The sequence below is a fragment of the Cotesia typhae genome, unplaced genomic scaffold, assembly GCF_013202065.1.
Source record: "Cotesia typhae breed Kobodo isofemale line unplaced genomic scaffold, CoteBio_Ctyphae contig_34, whole genome shotgun sequence".
NCBI lineage: Eukaryota > Metazoa > Arthropoda > Insecta > Hymenoptera > Braconidae > Cotesia > Cotesia typhae.
The window spans coordinates 706,975-720,853 of NW_027423742.1; the positions used below are offsets into that span (position 1 = coordinate 706,975).

At 35.1% G+C, this 13,879-nt stretch overlaps 1 protein-coding gene across 1 annotated transcript in view; it reads left to right on the plus strand.

The window, feature by feature from the left end:
- LOC141526507 (uncharacterized) overlaps positions 1-13,879 on the plus strand; it is a 1,028,588-nt gene that overhangs the window by 284,845 nt on the left and 729,864 nt on the right. The window lies entirely within an intron of this gene.

Consider the following 13,879-nt stretch of genomic DNA (forward strand, 5'->3'; position numbering starts at 1 on the left):
GGAATCCAAGAGAATTAGATAAATACCATACATTCAAAGCGACAGAATTTCGACAATTGTTATTGTATACTTTCATAGTAGTATCTCATGGTATAATTCAAGCTGATCAGTATAATAATTTGTTACTTTTACATGCATCAATGCGTGTATTGCTTACTGACTCATCATCGGTTGCAAGTCAAAATTTCGCTGATGAAGCTCTAAAAAAATTCATAATTGATGTTGAAAATATTTACGGGTTAGAATTTCTTTCGTATAACACGCACGGCTGAGCTCATCTTGTTGACGACTATAAACTTTATGGCTCATTACAAGATATATCTGCGTTTACGTATGAAAATAGCATCAGATTAAGCCGTTCACTTGTAAGAAAACCAAACCAGCTCTTACAACAAAATTATAAAAGGAATCTGGAGCACAATAACTTCGAAACTGATAATGTTACAAATGAAAATTTAAAAGAATTAAAAGCCTACGAAGTTCATGAACACGGACCAATATGCGCTTCTTTAAAGGGAAGCTCGATTCAATATGAAAATTTGAAGACAAAAAAATTTTTTTATTCTATTAACACAAACGATAATACTATAATTGATAACAATGGTGGAGTTGGTGTTATACAGAATATAATTTTACATAATGATGAATACCTTTTAGCTATCCAATATTTCAAAAAAGTTAAGCCGTTTTATGAAGTTTTAAATTTGTCTTCAACAAATTTTGGGGTGCATTTATGTACTTCGTTAGAAGAAGATATTACAATTATATTGTTAAATGAAGTTAAAACTAAATCCTACCGATTGCCAGTGTGGGTGAAGAAAACGTTAAATCCGTACGTCAATGATGAACAATTGAACAATTCATTCTGTGTAATTGAAATGTTAGAATGATCTCTAAGAATTTATTATAAATGAACTTAAATCATGTACGAATAAGTATAAATAATGTAAATAAAATATGTAAATAATGTAAAAAAAAGTGTAGATAATGTAAATGAAACGTGTAAATTATAAAAACATTGTTAAATATTTCCACTGAGATTTCGTATTTTGTACGTTACTATTCTGATTAGAAAAATCTTTAAATTTAATAAATAAAAATTTTTATTGTTATTGTATACGCTTTGGGTAAAAAAAAAAATGTCTAAACCTATCCTGACTCCAAATAATTGAGGTAACTTGCAATTTCAATATTATTGAAGAATGCCCAGTTATTAATCATTATAATTAGTAGCACAAAACAAATAACTACATTTTAATCAATATCATGAGAAATTAACACTTATATAAATCTCTTATAAAATAAGAATCCTATGATTTTCCTATATATTAATAACAAATATAAATAAATAAAAGAATACATGCCACCAATTACTATGATTTTATTTTAGCAATCAATATACAATTTTTTTATTATTTAAATTTAAATAATATTTTTCAATTAACACTTAATTTCTGAATATTTATCAATTATTACAGCAAAATATCTTTAACTTAAATTTAAAATTATATATAATAACTTATTGCAATTTATGGATTTAAATACTTAATTTAGTTTCAGATACATTTCTAGGTTATTTGAATTTCCAAGTCAACTTTCGAGCGAAATCTGTGCCGTAACTTGCCTCGTATTTTTCACCGCAACTTGGGATCAAAAAGAATACGTCAAATTATAAGAGAAAAAATAGTGTGCAGCCTGCCATAGAAATTTGAGTGAAACTTTCTATTCACTTATTTCTGGCCATTTCTTGATGACAAGTTACATACACCTTGCGGCAGTAGATTCATACACTTTTTCTCAGAAAGTCGCGGCCAACGAGCAGTCAACAGTTGCAAATTCAAAACTTGACCGCAAGTTGGCGCTAACTTGGTGGCAACTGTGTGACACCAACTAATTGGTATGAAACTGTGGCTATCAGGGTCGTTCTTCGCGCCTAAAGGGAGAATAGGAAGGGGTAGTTTTGGGTGAAAATAGGTGAGCCGTGCAGTGGAAAAGGGAGAAGTAGTGTGACTGTCAGACTGAGTGCCACGAAAATCAAGAAGGACCGATCCCCGGAGTAGTGACGAGACGAAGGAAGCCAACTACAACTAGGACTTCATCCTCGACGAGTGAGTTAGATCATCGTTTTGTTCGTCAAGGTATCAATTATTACTCTGTGGGAAAGAAGTGGACCGCGGTTTACCCAATACCCAGTTACTTCTCCTATTTTATCAATTCGATCGTAATCGACGATTATTAATAAATAATAGTTGAACATTTGCTAGTTTTGACCGAGTGATTTTCCTGGAGGCTTATACCCGAGAATCACTCAATCGACCTTGCGGGAAAAAATTAACAACTAAAAATTTATCAATTAATTATTTAACATCCGAAAAATTCGTTAAATTTATTGTTATAATTTGTACAATAATTAACTTAAGAAAAATTGATTAATTTTGTCACTTGAAAAATAATCGACAAACTTTTATTCGTGGAATTTTGGTCGAGCATCAGTACATTTTTGTGTCGCAGTAAATTCCAATACCCAAGGTCAAAGACAACTAAGCTAGCGAATGTTCCTGCAAATAAAATTGAATATTTCGACTTGTGTCGATTATTTTTATAATTTATAAAAATATTGGAAAATTGTCGGATATTTTATTGAGAACTAATTATTGAAAATATTTTATCATTAAACTATTTTATTTTTTAATTATTAATTGATTTTGGGATGAAGTGCGTGAATTAGTTAAATTAAATTTTGTTCCAAATTGATAATTAATAGCGTGGACATTAAGTCCAAGAAATTAGTTATTTTGAGTCAAAAAGGTCACAGGAAAAATTGGTCAGAATTAATTAATTTACAGCAATAAACTTGTGTTAATAATTTTGAACATTGATTGTAAAAAAAATTTTATATCGTGATTAATTAAATTAGCAGAAATTAATTCAAGGTATTAAGACCTTTTGTTCTGAATCAATTATTGTTATATTATTAAGACCATGACTATAAGTTACTTAGGAATTTTAATCCATTTAATATTTTAATACAGAATTAAAATTCACAATCGGAATTTTGAAACTGAATGTTCGTGAAGTCTTTTGGAATTAGATTATAAATTTGGAATTATCGTTTCACCAATAACTAATGATTGAATGATTAAATTAAAATATTTAACTAAAATTAAGTACAGTCAATTCTGTTAAATTAAAATTTATAAAACAAAATCATACAAGTGTGTGTTATGTGTGTGAAGATTAGTGTGGGTCATGCGTGATAGAAAGTGTTAATAGTGTTAAGTCAGTTCTGGTTAGCCGATAGTTAGACTAGACTATCTCTGTCACACTGTTATCTTTGTCCAGAGTAATTAATTAGTTCTTGTTAGCCGATAGTTAGGCTAGACGGTCTCTGTCGCACTGCAGTCTTTGCGCAGAGAGACTCGTTGGTCCTGGTCAGCCGACAGTTAGGCTGTAGTTTATAAGTTTTAACTAATTATAGTGTGAGTGTGTGAGTGAAATTTAATTGATTTTGATAACTACTTATTTGGTTGATTTTCTATTGTTAATAAATATCGATATATTGTTAATTGGATATTTATTCTTTAACAGCACCTACCTCCACTCTCTCTACCCTAAGAATAAGATGTTTCAGCTCTAGACCGGTTCTAGGAACCGTGGTTAAAAATCCTGGTGGCGCCCTGATAATTATATTGTTGTTAATTTAGTTAGTTTATTTATAAAATTGATTAGGGGCCAACCTGAGCAGGAAAAACTGTTACAAACTCGTGAATAAATGAATTGATTTTTACGCGGTTGGCAGCATTCGGCGCAATTTCTTAAGCCTCATAAAGAATCTGTAAGTTTAGTCTGATCTAATCAAGAATTTCGGAGTAATTCTGGAAAACCACTTTTTTCGGTTTTCTTTCGTCAACGATAACTCACGAACGAATGAACCGATTTTGACCGGACCGACGTTGATCGACGTGAATTTTTGATGTTAAGAGTTAATTAGTTCTTGAAATTGATCGGTAAATCTGTTTAAAAGTTATTCCAAAAAATGTTGGACTTATGTTGAAAAATTCCTTGCATCCAAATATATCGTCGAGGATATTTCTCGAACCAATCAACCGATTATGACGTTCTTGGCGGTTATCGACGCAATTTTTTGAGCTCTAAAAAATATTTCATCTCACTAAAAACGATCCGAAAAGAAATATCGAAGTTATGTGAAAAAAACACTTTTTTTGGTCTTCTTTCGTTCTCGATATCTCTCGAACAAATCAACCGATTTTGACAGGATTAGCGGTGATCGACGTGGTGTGATAAGCTCAAGGGCAAGTTAGTTTTTGAAAAGGGTCAATGAAGCCGTTTAAAAGTTATTTCAGAAAAAATCACTTTAAACAAACTAATTTTTTCGATTTTTTTTTGAGATTTTTTAAAATTTCTCAAAATCTATCGGTCTAAATCGATTCAAATTAATCGGAAATCTGAGTTTGAGGGGACACTTCAGAACGCCGTTTGGTAGATTCCGATCGGTTGAATCGTTCAAACGTTATAGGCGACACACACACACACACAGTGACAACCTCGCGAAGATAGTCAGGGAAGCTCCCTGTGACATCCAAACGTCGAGATCTGATGAAAACTCTATTTTTGCATAACAGGGTGAAATCAATAACTTCCTAATTATTGAAAATCTTCGATTTCCCTAGCGGGGAGTTAAAAATTTTTTTTGTAAATACTCTTATAATTATAGTTTATTCATAAAAATTTTCTAAATTTTAATTATTGATTCTTCTATTCATTAAACAATATTTTATAAATAAATTTTAAAATCTCCTGCAAAAAAAAATCACATATCAATAAATACGTTGAGATACTACAATATGTCCCGACTTTATCAGCCTGGCAAACTACCACCCGAAATTTTCGTTACCGACACTAGCTAAAATAATAGGTAGTCCCGTGACGTCACAAGACGGCACGAGGAGGGGAAAAACGGTCACAAACCCCGATACTTGAGCGGTGATCGACACTTCGATCTATCCCCCGGTGTCAACCACCACGTTAGATTTATCTTAGTCAGTCTTACCACTATTACCAAGATACTACTATTACCACTATTAGGTGATTACTCACCAAATCTAAATAATTATTAACAACTACCAAATCTACTAATTAATTAATAAGTTTTTATCATCATTATTACTACTATTTTGTGTTAAAATATCATTGTGTTATTATAAATAATTAACCATCGACAACCTAAAATTTTTCATAGAAGTAAAAATTCTAGTGTTTCAACGTCAATTCGAGTTACTCTCTTACAAAGCTCAGAATTTGTCTATGATGGTAACTGGATTTTTATTGTAACCGAACTATGATGGTAAATAGAATTTTACTATTACTACAATAGTGTGCTACAACCATGTAACCAGGCGTTTTGCCCAGGTCCAGTTAGCTACCTCTTTCCTCTTTAGAAAGGGCACCACTGGGATTTTAGACACGGTGTCCCAGAAACCGGGGAAACATGAAAGGGGAAAGACAGGGTCGTGAGAAGTCTGAGATAGGCTGTAAATAAAACTGGGAAAATTTTATAACAAATTAAATTGATTTATTCAATCAAATTACAAACTTAACAGTTGTCTTATAAACTAACTTAATTGTGAGAACCTCTCACCTACGCTGGCCCTTGCCAATTATTCTTATCACTAAATAACTAATTTTCTAAACCTCGTCACTCCGACGGAATATCTCAATATCTAAATTATCAACATTTCCTCGTCAACCTTACGGAATACCAATTTACTCAATTTCCACGTCAACCTGATGGATTCTCAGTTAACCTAATTCCACGTCAACCTGACGGATTCCTATTTCTAATATTTAATCCTTAACTTATCTATAACATTGTCCACCTGACGCTAACGCAAATTCTCTAACTTTTATTGCTACTAAATTATCCGAATTTTAATTCCAACTAACCATCGATTTTCCCTAACAATTCTTAATACAAAATTATCAATTTTACAAAATTAATCACTTGTCGATTTTCTAATTAATTCTTTTCTTACAATTCTAATCACCAAATCTACAGAATTACTTTTGCCGAAATTTTCAACCAACATTCTCAACTAAATTTAACTAAATTTCTTCTGACAATTTTTCTTTATCGATTTCTATAATTTCCAAAATTCATCAAAATTTCAATAGTTAAATTTGCTTAATTAAATTTAGCCAAACGGCCTAAAGTAATCTTTCCGCAATTGCCAAAATTTTCATGCATAAATTCTAAATGTCTCGATAAATTCCTATCCATAAAACCTTGAGAATGACCTTTATTCTAAACTACGCACTTGTTAAATTTTTACCAATTTTTCTGAAACTATTTTTAAACTAAATTTATGATAATTATAAACAAAAGACCGAATTGAATTCATTTATATTTATTTCCAGTTACCTGATAAAGGTTGGAGGTTTTATTGTCTTAACTAACTAAATAACTTTGACGAACTTAGCTCGATTGGAATTTGCTAATACGTAGTGACTACCAGAGACAATTATTATATTCTCGACAGAAAAACTTAAATTGGTTAATTCGGCCTCATTAAGATCAGAATGGCCTGAATAACCAAATTACCTGGAGTCCCAAAATTGCTGCCGACGATGGAGTTATCCAAGAAAGCAAGTACAATTTTGCAAACAGCGACTTCCCTCAGGCTTCTCGAGTCCGGCAATTCTCTCCTTGTCTCCTCAATCTCTAACTTATTATTCGTACAAATTTCTTCCTGTAAATGCCGATAAAATAAATAATGGATCAAGAATACAAATTCGTCAGCCTAAAGGCCTGACGGGATAAATTTTTAATAAAAATTTAGATAATAAAGACTCGCTTCGTTCCTCTATTTCGTGAAGCTTCGCGCGAATTTTTACTTAGGTTTATAAACGATGGTAGGTTTCACTCGTCGTTGTACACTTGTTCACTCACACGCCTGGTCCGCCAAATGGTACTGCTTTTGTCCTCCCGGCTCTTTTTATAACCTCTCACTCCGGTTTTCGAACTTTCCTACTGTCTCGTTCCCGCTTAGTTTTTCTGGGGACAGCGGTGGGGACTTAGCGACCCGTACGACCCGGTGACGAGTCTTACAACTAGCTACTCATGCTCAGAAGGTACGGAGTAGTTCCTACTCACTGCGACAGGATAACAGTGACTCTAGCCCCCGCGCGGAAATTCAAATTCCCTGTCCCAACCAAGTGCTACAAGAACGACTCTTTACATCGCTCTACACGGCTCTTTAAGAAGACTCTGGATGGGAATTCTTCAAGTCAAAATGGATTTGAAGCCAGTCATCACCAACTTGGTTTCATCAGTTATCATAGCCTTTAAAGAATTCAAACAGCTTGATCAAGTTCCTCAAGCTACAAGTTTGAGGTGGTTTGATATCTGTGAGGACAATGCTCAGCACTACAGCACTATTCTACTCAACCCAACATCAAAAGTCCTTCTCCGACAATGTCTACAATCAACCATTGCTCTCCTGAGCACCTATGGAGAAAAATTCTTGGGGTTGTAGAGTTGTTGGTGGTGATCTTGGCAATCGAGCTATAACCATCAAGTGGCAGGACGTGGAAAGTGCATTCAGAGGTAGAATCAAGACAAAATGCGTCATCAATCTCCATCACACTGATGTGAAGACCTTCTTGAACGATGCTGAAGACTTGGACATCGAGAAAGTTCAAAAAGCCATACAGCAGCGTGGGAGTCTAAAAGTCAACACCCTGCTCGTTTATCGATTGAATGCCATAAGAATGATGCTGTTGTTGTTGAAACCAAACCGTCCAGAGTAAGAGCTTAACTACGTTGGCAGAAACAGGATTGCATGAATGGTATCAAGAAAGTGTAGTGAATCAAACGTTGAGAAAAGTTGACGAGCTTCAAGAAAATCAGCCAGGTTGGAGTTTATTAGAAACTCTCAAGTTCGCTGTTAACATTTCAAGATTCACACCACTTCACGCTGGAATTTAAACGTTTGTTCAAGTCCTACGTAACATCCGGAAGAAGAAAGGTGTAGTCAATATAATTAGTGAGGATCACTACTGTTTTCATTGGTGTGTCTTTGCGGCTCTATATCCAGTTAAATCAAACAGGAACTTGCCGTCATCTTATCCATATCCCAGCTCAGTATTGGATGATACAGGGATAAAATTTCCAATAGAATCGGAGGATATATCATTATTTGAAAAAATGAATGATTTAAGAATTAATGTGTACGGTATAGAGCCAAAAGAAAACGAAGAAAAAGATCCTAGTGTAATTGTACCTCCGTACTTGAGTCCAAATCTCAGGTGTTAGAAAGATACTATTCATTTGCTTATGATTGAAACAAACTTGACATTAAACAAAGATGATAGTATCGAAAATCATAAGCCCATATTTCATTTCGCATGGATACGAAATCTTTCCAGATAAGTAGGAAGTAGTGTTAAAAAAGGACACTATAAGTTATTCATCTGTGATCGTTGTATCTCTCATTTTAGACGTGAAGCATCATTCCAGAGACATCATTCTGATTGTCTTCAGTACAATAAAGTTAGAATGACTATCCACAGAAAAAAATAAAATACTATCATTCAGAGATCATAAATACAAAGATCCAGTACCGTTTGTTGTATACGCGGATCTTGAAAGCGTCCTGGAGGAGGAAACAGAAGATATCCAAAAACACACACCTCCCAGTATAGCTTATTATTTACATTGTAGTTATGATAATTCACTGTCCATGTTTAATTTAAATCGTTCAGAAGATTGTATTAAGTGGTTTGTACAAGAACTTGAATCTATACACCAACAAGTCAGTCGTTATTTAAAAAATCCAAAACCTCTACCAAAGTTTACTGATGAAGAACAAAAGTCGTTTTACCAAGCAGTGAATTGTCGTATCTGTAATGAGCCATTTAAATCTGCTAATGCTAAGAAAGAGATCACTGTCACTTCAACGGGAAATTCAGAGGAGCTGCTCATAACTCCTGTAACTTAAATTTTCAACAAAGTCATATTATTCCAATAGTTTTTTATAACTTATCCGGCTATGACTGTCATTTGATCTTAGAGAGATTAGTAAAGAAAAGTACATTGCATTTACTAAAACTGTAGACGATACCAACATTCATCTTAGATACATCGACTCATTAAAATTCATGGCATCGAGTATTGACAAGCTTTTATCTTACTTGAATGACATGATATGAATGATATGAAAATCACACGAAAATTCTACTCTGACCCCGAACAACTGAAATTTGTAACTAGCAAAGGAATCTTTCCTTATGAATACGTAGACTGTTTAGAAAATTTAGACAAGACTGAACTACCAGATAAACATGCTTTTTACTTTCGACTGAATGACAAACACGTTAGTAATGACCACTACTCGTTTGCCAAAACAGTATTGAGTAAATTCAATGTAAAAACTCTCGGTGAATACTCTGATCTCCATCTCAATACAAATGTCTTATTATTGGCAGATATTTTTGAAAATTTCCGTGCAAGTTATAAAACATATGAGTTAGACGCTCTCCATTATTATACTGCTCCAGGACTTGCTTTTTCTGCTATGCTCAAACATACAGGAGTACAACTTGAGCTATTACTAGACCCTGAAAAGATACTGTTTTTTGAGAAAGGTTTCCGTGGTGGAGTATTTCAATGCACCAATCGATATGTCAAGGCAAATCGGAGTTCTACGGGAACTCACTTCTTACTAAAATTCTAAATCATACTTCAGTATCTTTCCGATTTTCAGTCTCTGGTCTCAATAAAAATAGGGTGCCAGGTAATTTTTAATCACTGAAATTAACAAACCAGTGAAAACGTACTCATATAATTTTGACTCGCTAAGAATTATTAAACTAGCCAAACTTAAACCAAAACTGAAACGAATACGTAAACATAACCTTGAAACGGGTTGTCGTTTGCTTTTATTTATTTAAGCCCCTTTTATTTATTTAAGGGCGCCACTGGATTTTCGGACTTAGTATCCAGAACTGGACCAGAACATGAAGTATAGGTCAGGGTCGTGAGAGAATAGCAACCTCGACTCAACTTCTGAAGATCCCAAGTCGCCGAAAATCGGAAATGGAGAACAGGGGGACGACGAAGTTTTCCTGCCAATCTCAACTCCCGGACCCTCCATGAGTAATCAATCACCAGACATGGGTCAAAAGGGGGACGACGAAGCTGAAAAAGACGATAACACCGAAAGAAATAAAGAAACGATGATTCCACAAAAACAACGACGTAAAAATTAAAGAACTAGTTAAAATGTTCGATGAACTCATTAAAAGGCGACCCCAACCGAAAAATTCTTAAAGAGAAAAAGCTCTAGAAAAAAATGCGCCTAGAAGAAGCAACATTCCATTACACCCCTCAAGAATTAGCCAAAATGAAAAGAACTAGTTCCGAAACTACGAAAACCATCCACCAATCATTAAGTAAAATGCCTCCACTCTGGCGAAATGAGGAAGATTTCTTAGACGACGACACAGCACCTGAAACTAACGTTGACGAATTTCTTAGAGATAACAGCGACAACCCTGAGGAAGGATCAAGCAGCGCCATTAGTCCAGAAGAGACAGGAAGAAGCGAAGATCCCAGCGAGACGGAATATCCTATCGTCATAGAACCAGAGCCTTCGACCTCAGCAGAAATTATTAGTACAAGAAACGTCGACAATACACACGATAAAAAGGAAAATCAACTAAATAAAAATTCTCTAACACCACAGAACATGATTAAATCCCGATTCACAGGATATTGAGGCGACGGTCCTGAACCCCGAATACCAATCTTCGGAAGAGTCCTCATTCCTGACGAGTTAGCAGCCATGGGGATCCGTTACGATCACACAACCGGCCAAATAGTAGACGAAAACGGTAAAGCCATAAACGAAAGAGCCGAAACCGATTCAACCACTCCAAATAACTTCTTTAATGAAACTGATCGAGGACGAACAAACGAAAAATCACCGGATATAATAAAATTAACAAGTCCACAAAATAATAACAATAATAAGCCGCAAGGTAGCCCAGAAAAATCCAGCGATTCGGATAAAACCAAACGCGGAACAACTACAAGCGGGAATGTAACAGTGGGGGATGACGTAGGGAACCGCTGATTTGGACCACCCTTCGTCGCCTATGATCCGCCGACCTTCGAGAGGGCAGAAGACATCTTTGCCGAAAGGCGTCATCGGCCGAAAATATCTCGTATAGCTCACCCTCCAGTTCAGATGGAAATATACCCCAGAAAGGTTCCGAAATGAAAATTAAATTTACAACTAGCCGAGATGGGCTCACTTACGCTCGAGACCATTTAGTACACTTTCTATCAACCGACTGCGAAATAATAAAACCCGTAGCTAAACTGCTCCGCGACCTAAAATTTATGAACGCGGATGATCTTCAAGTCTCAAAACCTACGAAAGGAAACGTATTTGTCACCAAATTAGGGCGCTGTAAAATATTCACGTTATTCATCAAATCATTTTGAAAAATTACACCCAATCGACTTGTTCGAAGGACTGAAAAATCTCCGACAGTTTTTGCACAAACACGACATTCATTCGATTCGCTGTGCAAAACAGGGAGACGAATTTGACAATCTTGACATTCGACCCTACTTATCACACGAATTAAAAGACTGTCCGATAACATTTACTGTGTGCGAAGGGAATATCGAAGTACCGGATGAACCCCTACGAACAAAAATAATCGAAGAAAATGACAATAGTCTAATAGGGGGCCATAAAGTTGTAGTGAAAACTTATTGGCGTATTCGCGAAAAATACACTAGTCACAAAAATTAAGGGATATAAAAAAAATTCCAAATTTTTTGGTGATTTTCAGCGAGCTGTAACTCCGAGGAAAATGATCGCACAGAAAAAAAAAAAAAGCAAATTGTAGCTCCAAGTGTCTAGTTTTTAGATATGACCATGAAAATTTTTTGTCATCGTCAGGTCTGGAGAAATCCTAAGAAAACTACTGAAAAAAAATTTTTCGAAATCTTTTTTCGTCTTAAAAAAGGTCTACGGGCTTCAAAAAAATTTTTTCGATTGTTTCGTTTAAAAGCTATTTTAGTAAATTTAATACCCTTTAATTTGACGTAATCAAAAGCCTGTACGATAATTTGCCGCGGAGTTATCGTCAATCAAAGCAAAAAGTTTTTTTGAATTTGGAAATCAATAACTCTGGAAATAATGACCGTATAGGAAATCGAAGGAGGGTTTTGAAAACTACACAATATTCTCTATAAGAAAACGTAAACCGCCTTTGAAGAAAAAATTTTTTTGAATTGAAAACTCGGACTGAAAAAAGACAAAAATTCGCATAATTAAGGATATTTGGATAACTTGGTATAACTTTGGATAAAATGGATGAACGAAGGATATCGTTGGTAATTTTTTAACTTCAAAGTGTCCCCTAAAATCCCTAAGAAATTCAAAGCGCTGCGATTTTTTGTTCGTAGTGCCCAGAAGCTTCAAATTCTGTGTTTTCGCAAAAATCACCATTATGAGCAATTTTGTGATTTTTATTCATTTTTCCATTGAAAAAAATTTTTTTTTTCCAAAATTCTTCATTTTTTCGATCAAAGTGATTGATTTTTCAAGAAATTTGAAAAAAAAAAAATTTCAATTATCGAGCATTATCCTGCATCAAAATGAACCGTCTTGCCCCCATGCGTGTGCGCATAGGCAGGACGTGTGGCTCCAGAATTTCGTCGACGTACCTATCGGCAGTCAACGTCCCACGAACGATGACCAACGGGGTTCTGGTATTGAAGGACACGCCTGCCCACACCATGACTGATCCACCATTGAAAGCTGTAACTGGTCTCGTAAAACCATCCCGATCTCGTTCTCCACGACGGCACCAAACGAGAGATCGTCTATCGCTGCCATGAAGACAAAATCGAGATTCGTCAGTCCATAATACACTGGTCCACTGTCTACGACCCCAATGGTGATGATCATGAGCATAGGCCAATCGGGCTCGGCGATGTCGTGGAGTGAGCATAGGCATGCGATTTGCGCGTCTAGCGCGTAGTCCTTGCTCTCGAAAGCGATTTCGAACCGTCGATGCCGATATGTGTTGTTGGGGAGGACGTTGTCGACGATTGCGAAATTGATGAGCGATCGTGTGGGCATGCGCAGTAGGGTTTCGACGAGCTTCTCGAATGATAGCTCGATCATCACGCTCGGTAGTGATTCGTAGTCTACCTTGACCCGGACGACGATCGTAACTTTGAGTCGCGTTAAATCGGGCATAGGCCCGACTGATAACGGACTGGCTCACTCCCATAGAAGCTGCTACTTCCACCTGACTGTAGCCCTCTTGAAGGAGGGTAACAATGCGAGCCACATCTGTGGCAGCTAAATGTCGACGAGGCATATCAAAAGGTGCTTATCAAAGAAAAGCTTACATAAAATTCACGTAAGGAATTTAGGCTAAAAAGAAAACGAAAAATTCAAGTTTTGTGTGAGGAAAAGCCGAACTCCGCGGGGGTATATCAATTTGTTTTTATTGAATTTTTAAAATGAGATTTAAAACTAAGGCAGTTGTAGCGGACAGAAAAAATTGAGTTAATTTTTTTGACAATAGTGAAGCATTCTGAAGACGATAAAAAAAAAAATTAAAAAAAAATTTTTGATAAAAAAAAATTCGAAAAAATTTTCGAAAAAAAAAATTTTTTTTTTTTTTTCAAATTTCTTGAAAAATCAATCTCTTTGATCGAAAAATAAAGAATTTTGAAAAAAATTTTTTCAATGGAAAAATGAATAAAAATCACAAAATTGCTCATAATGGTGATTTTTGCGAAAACACAGAATTTGAAGCTTCTGGGCAC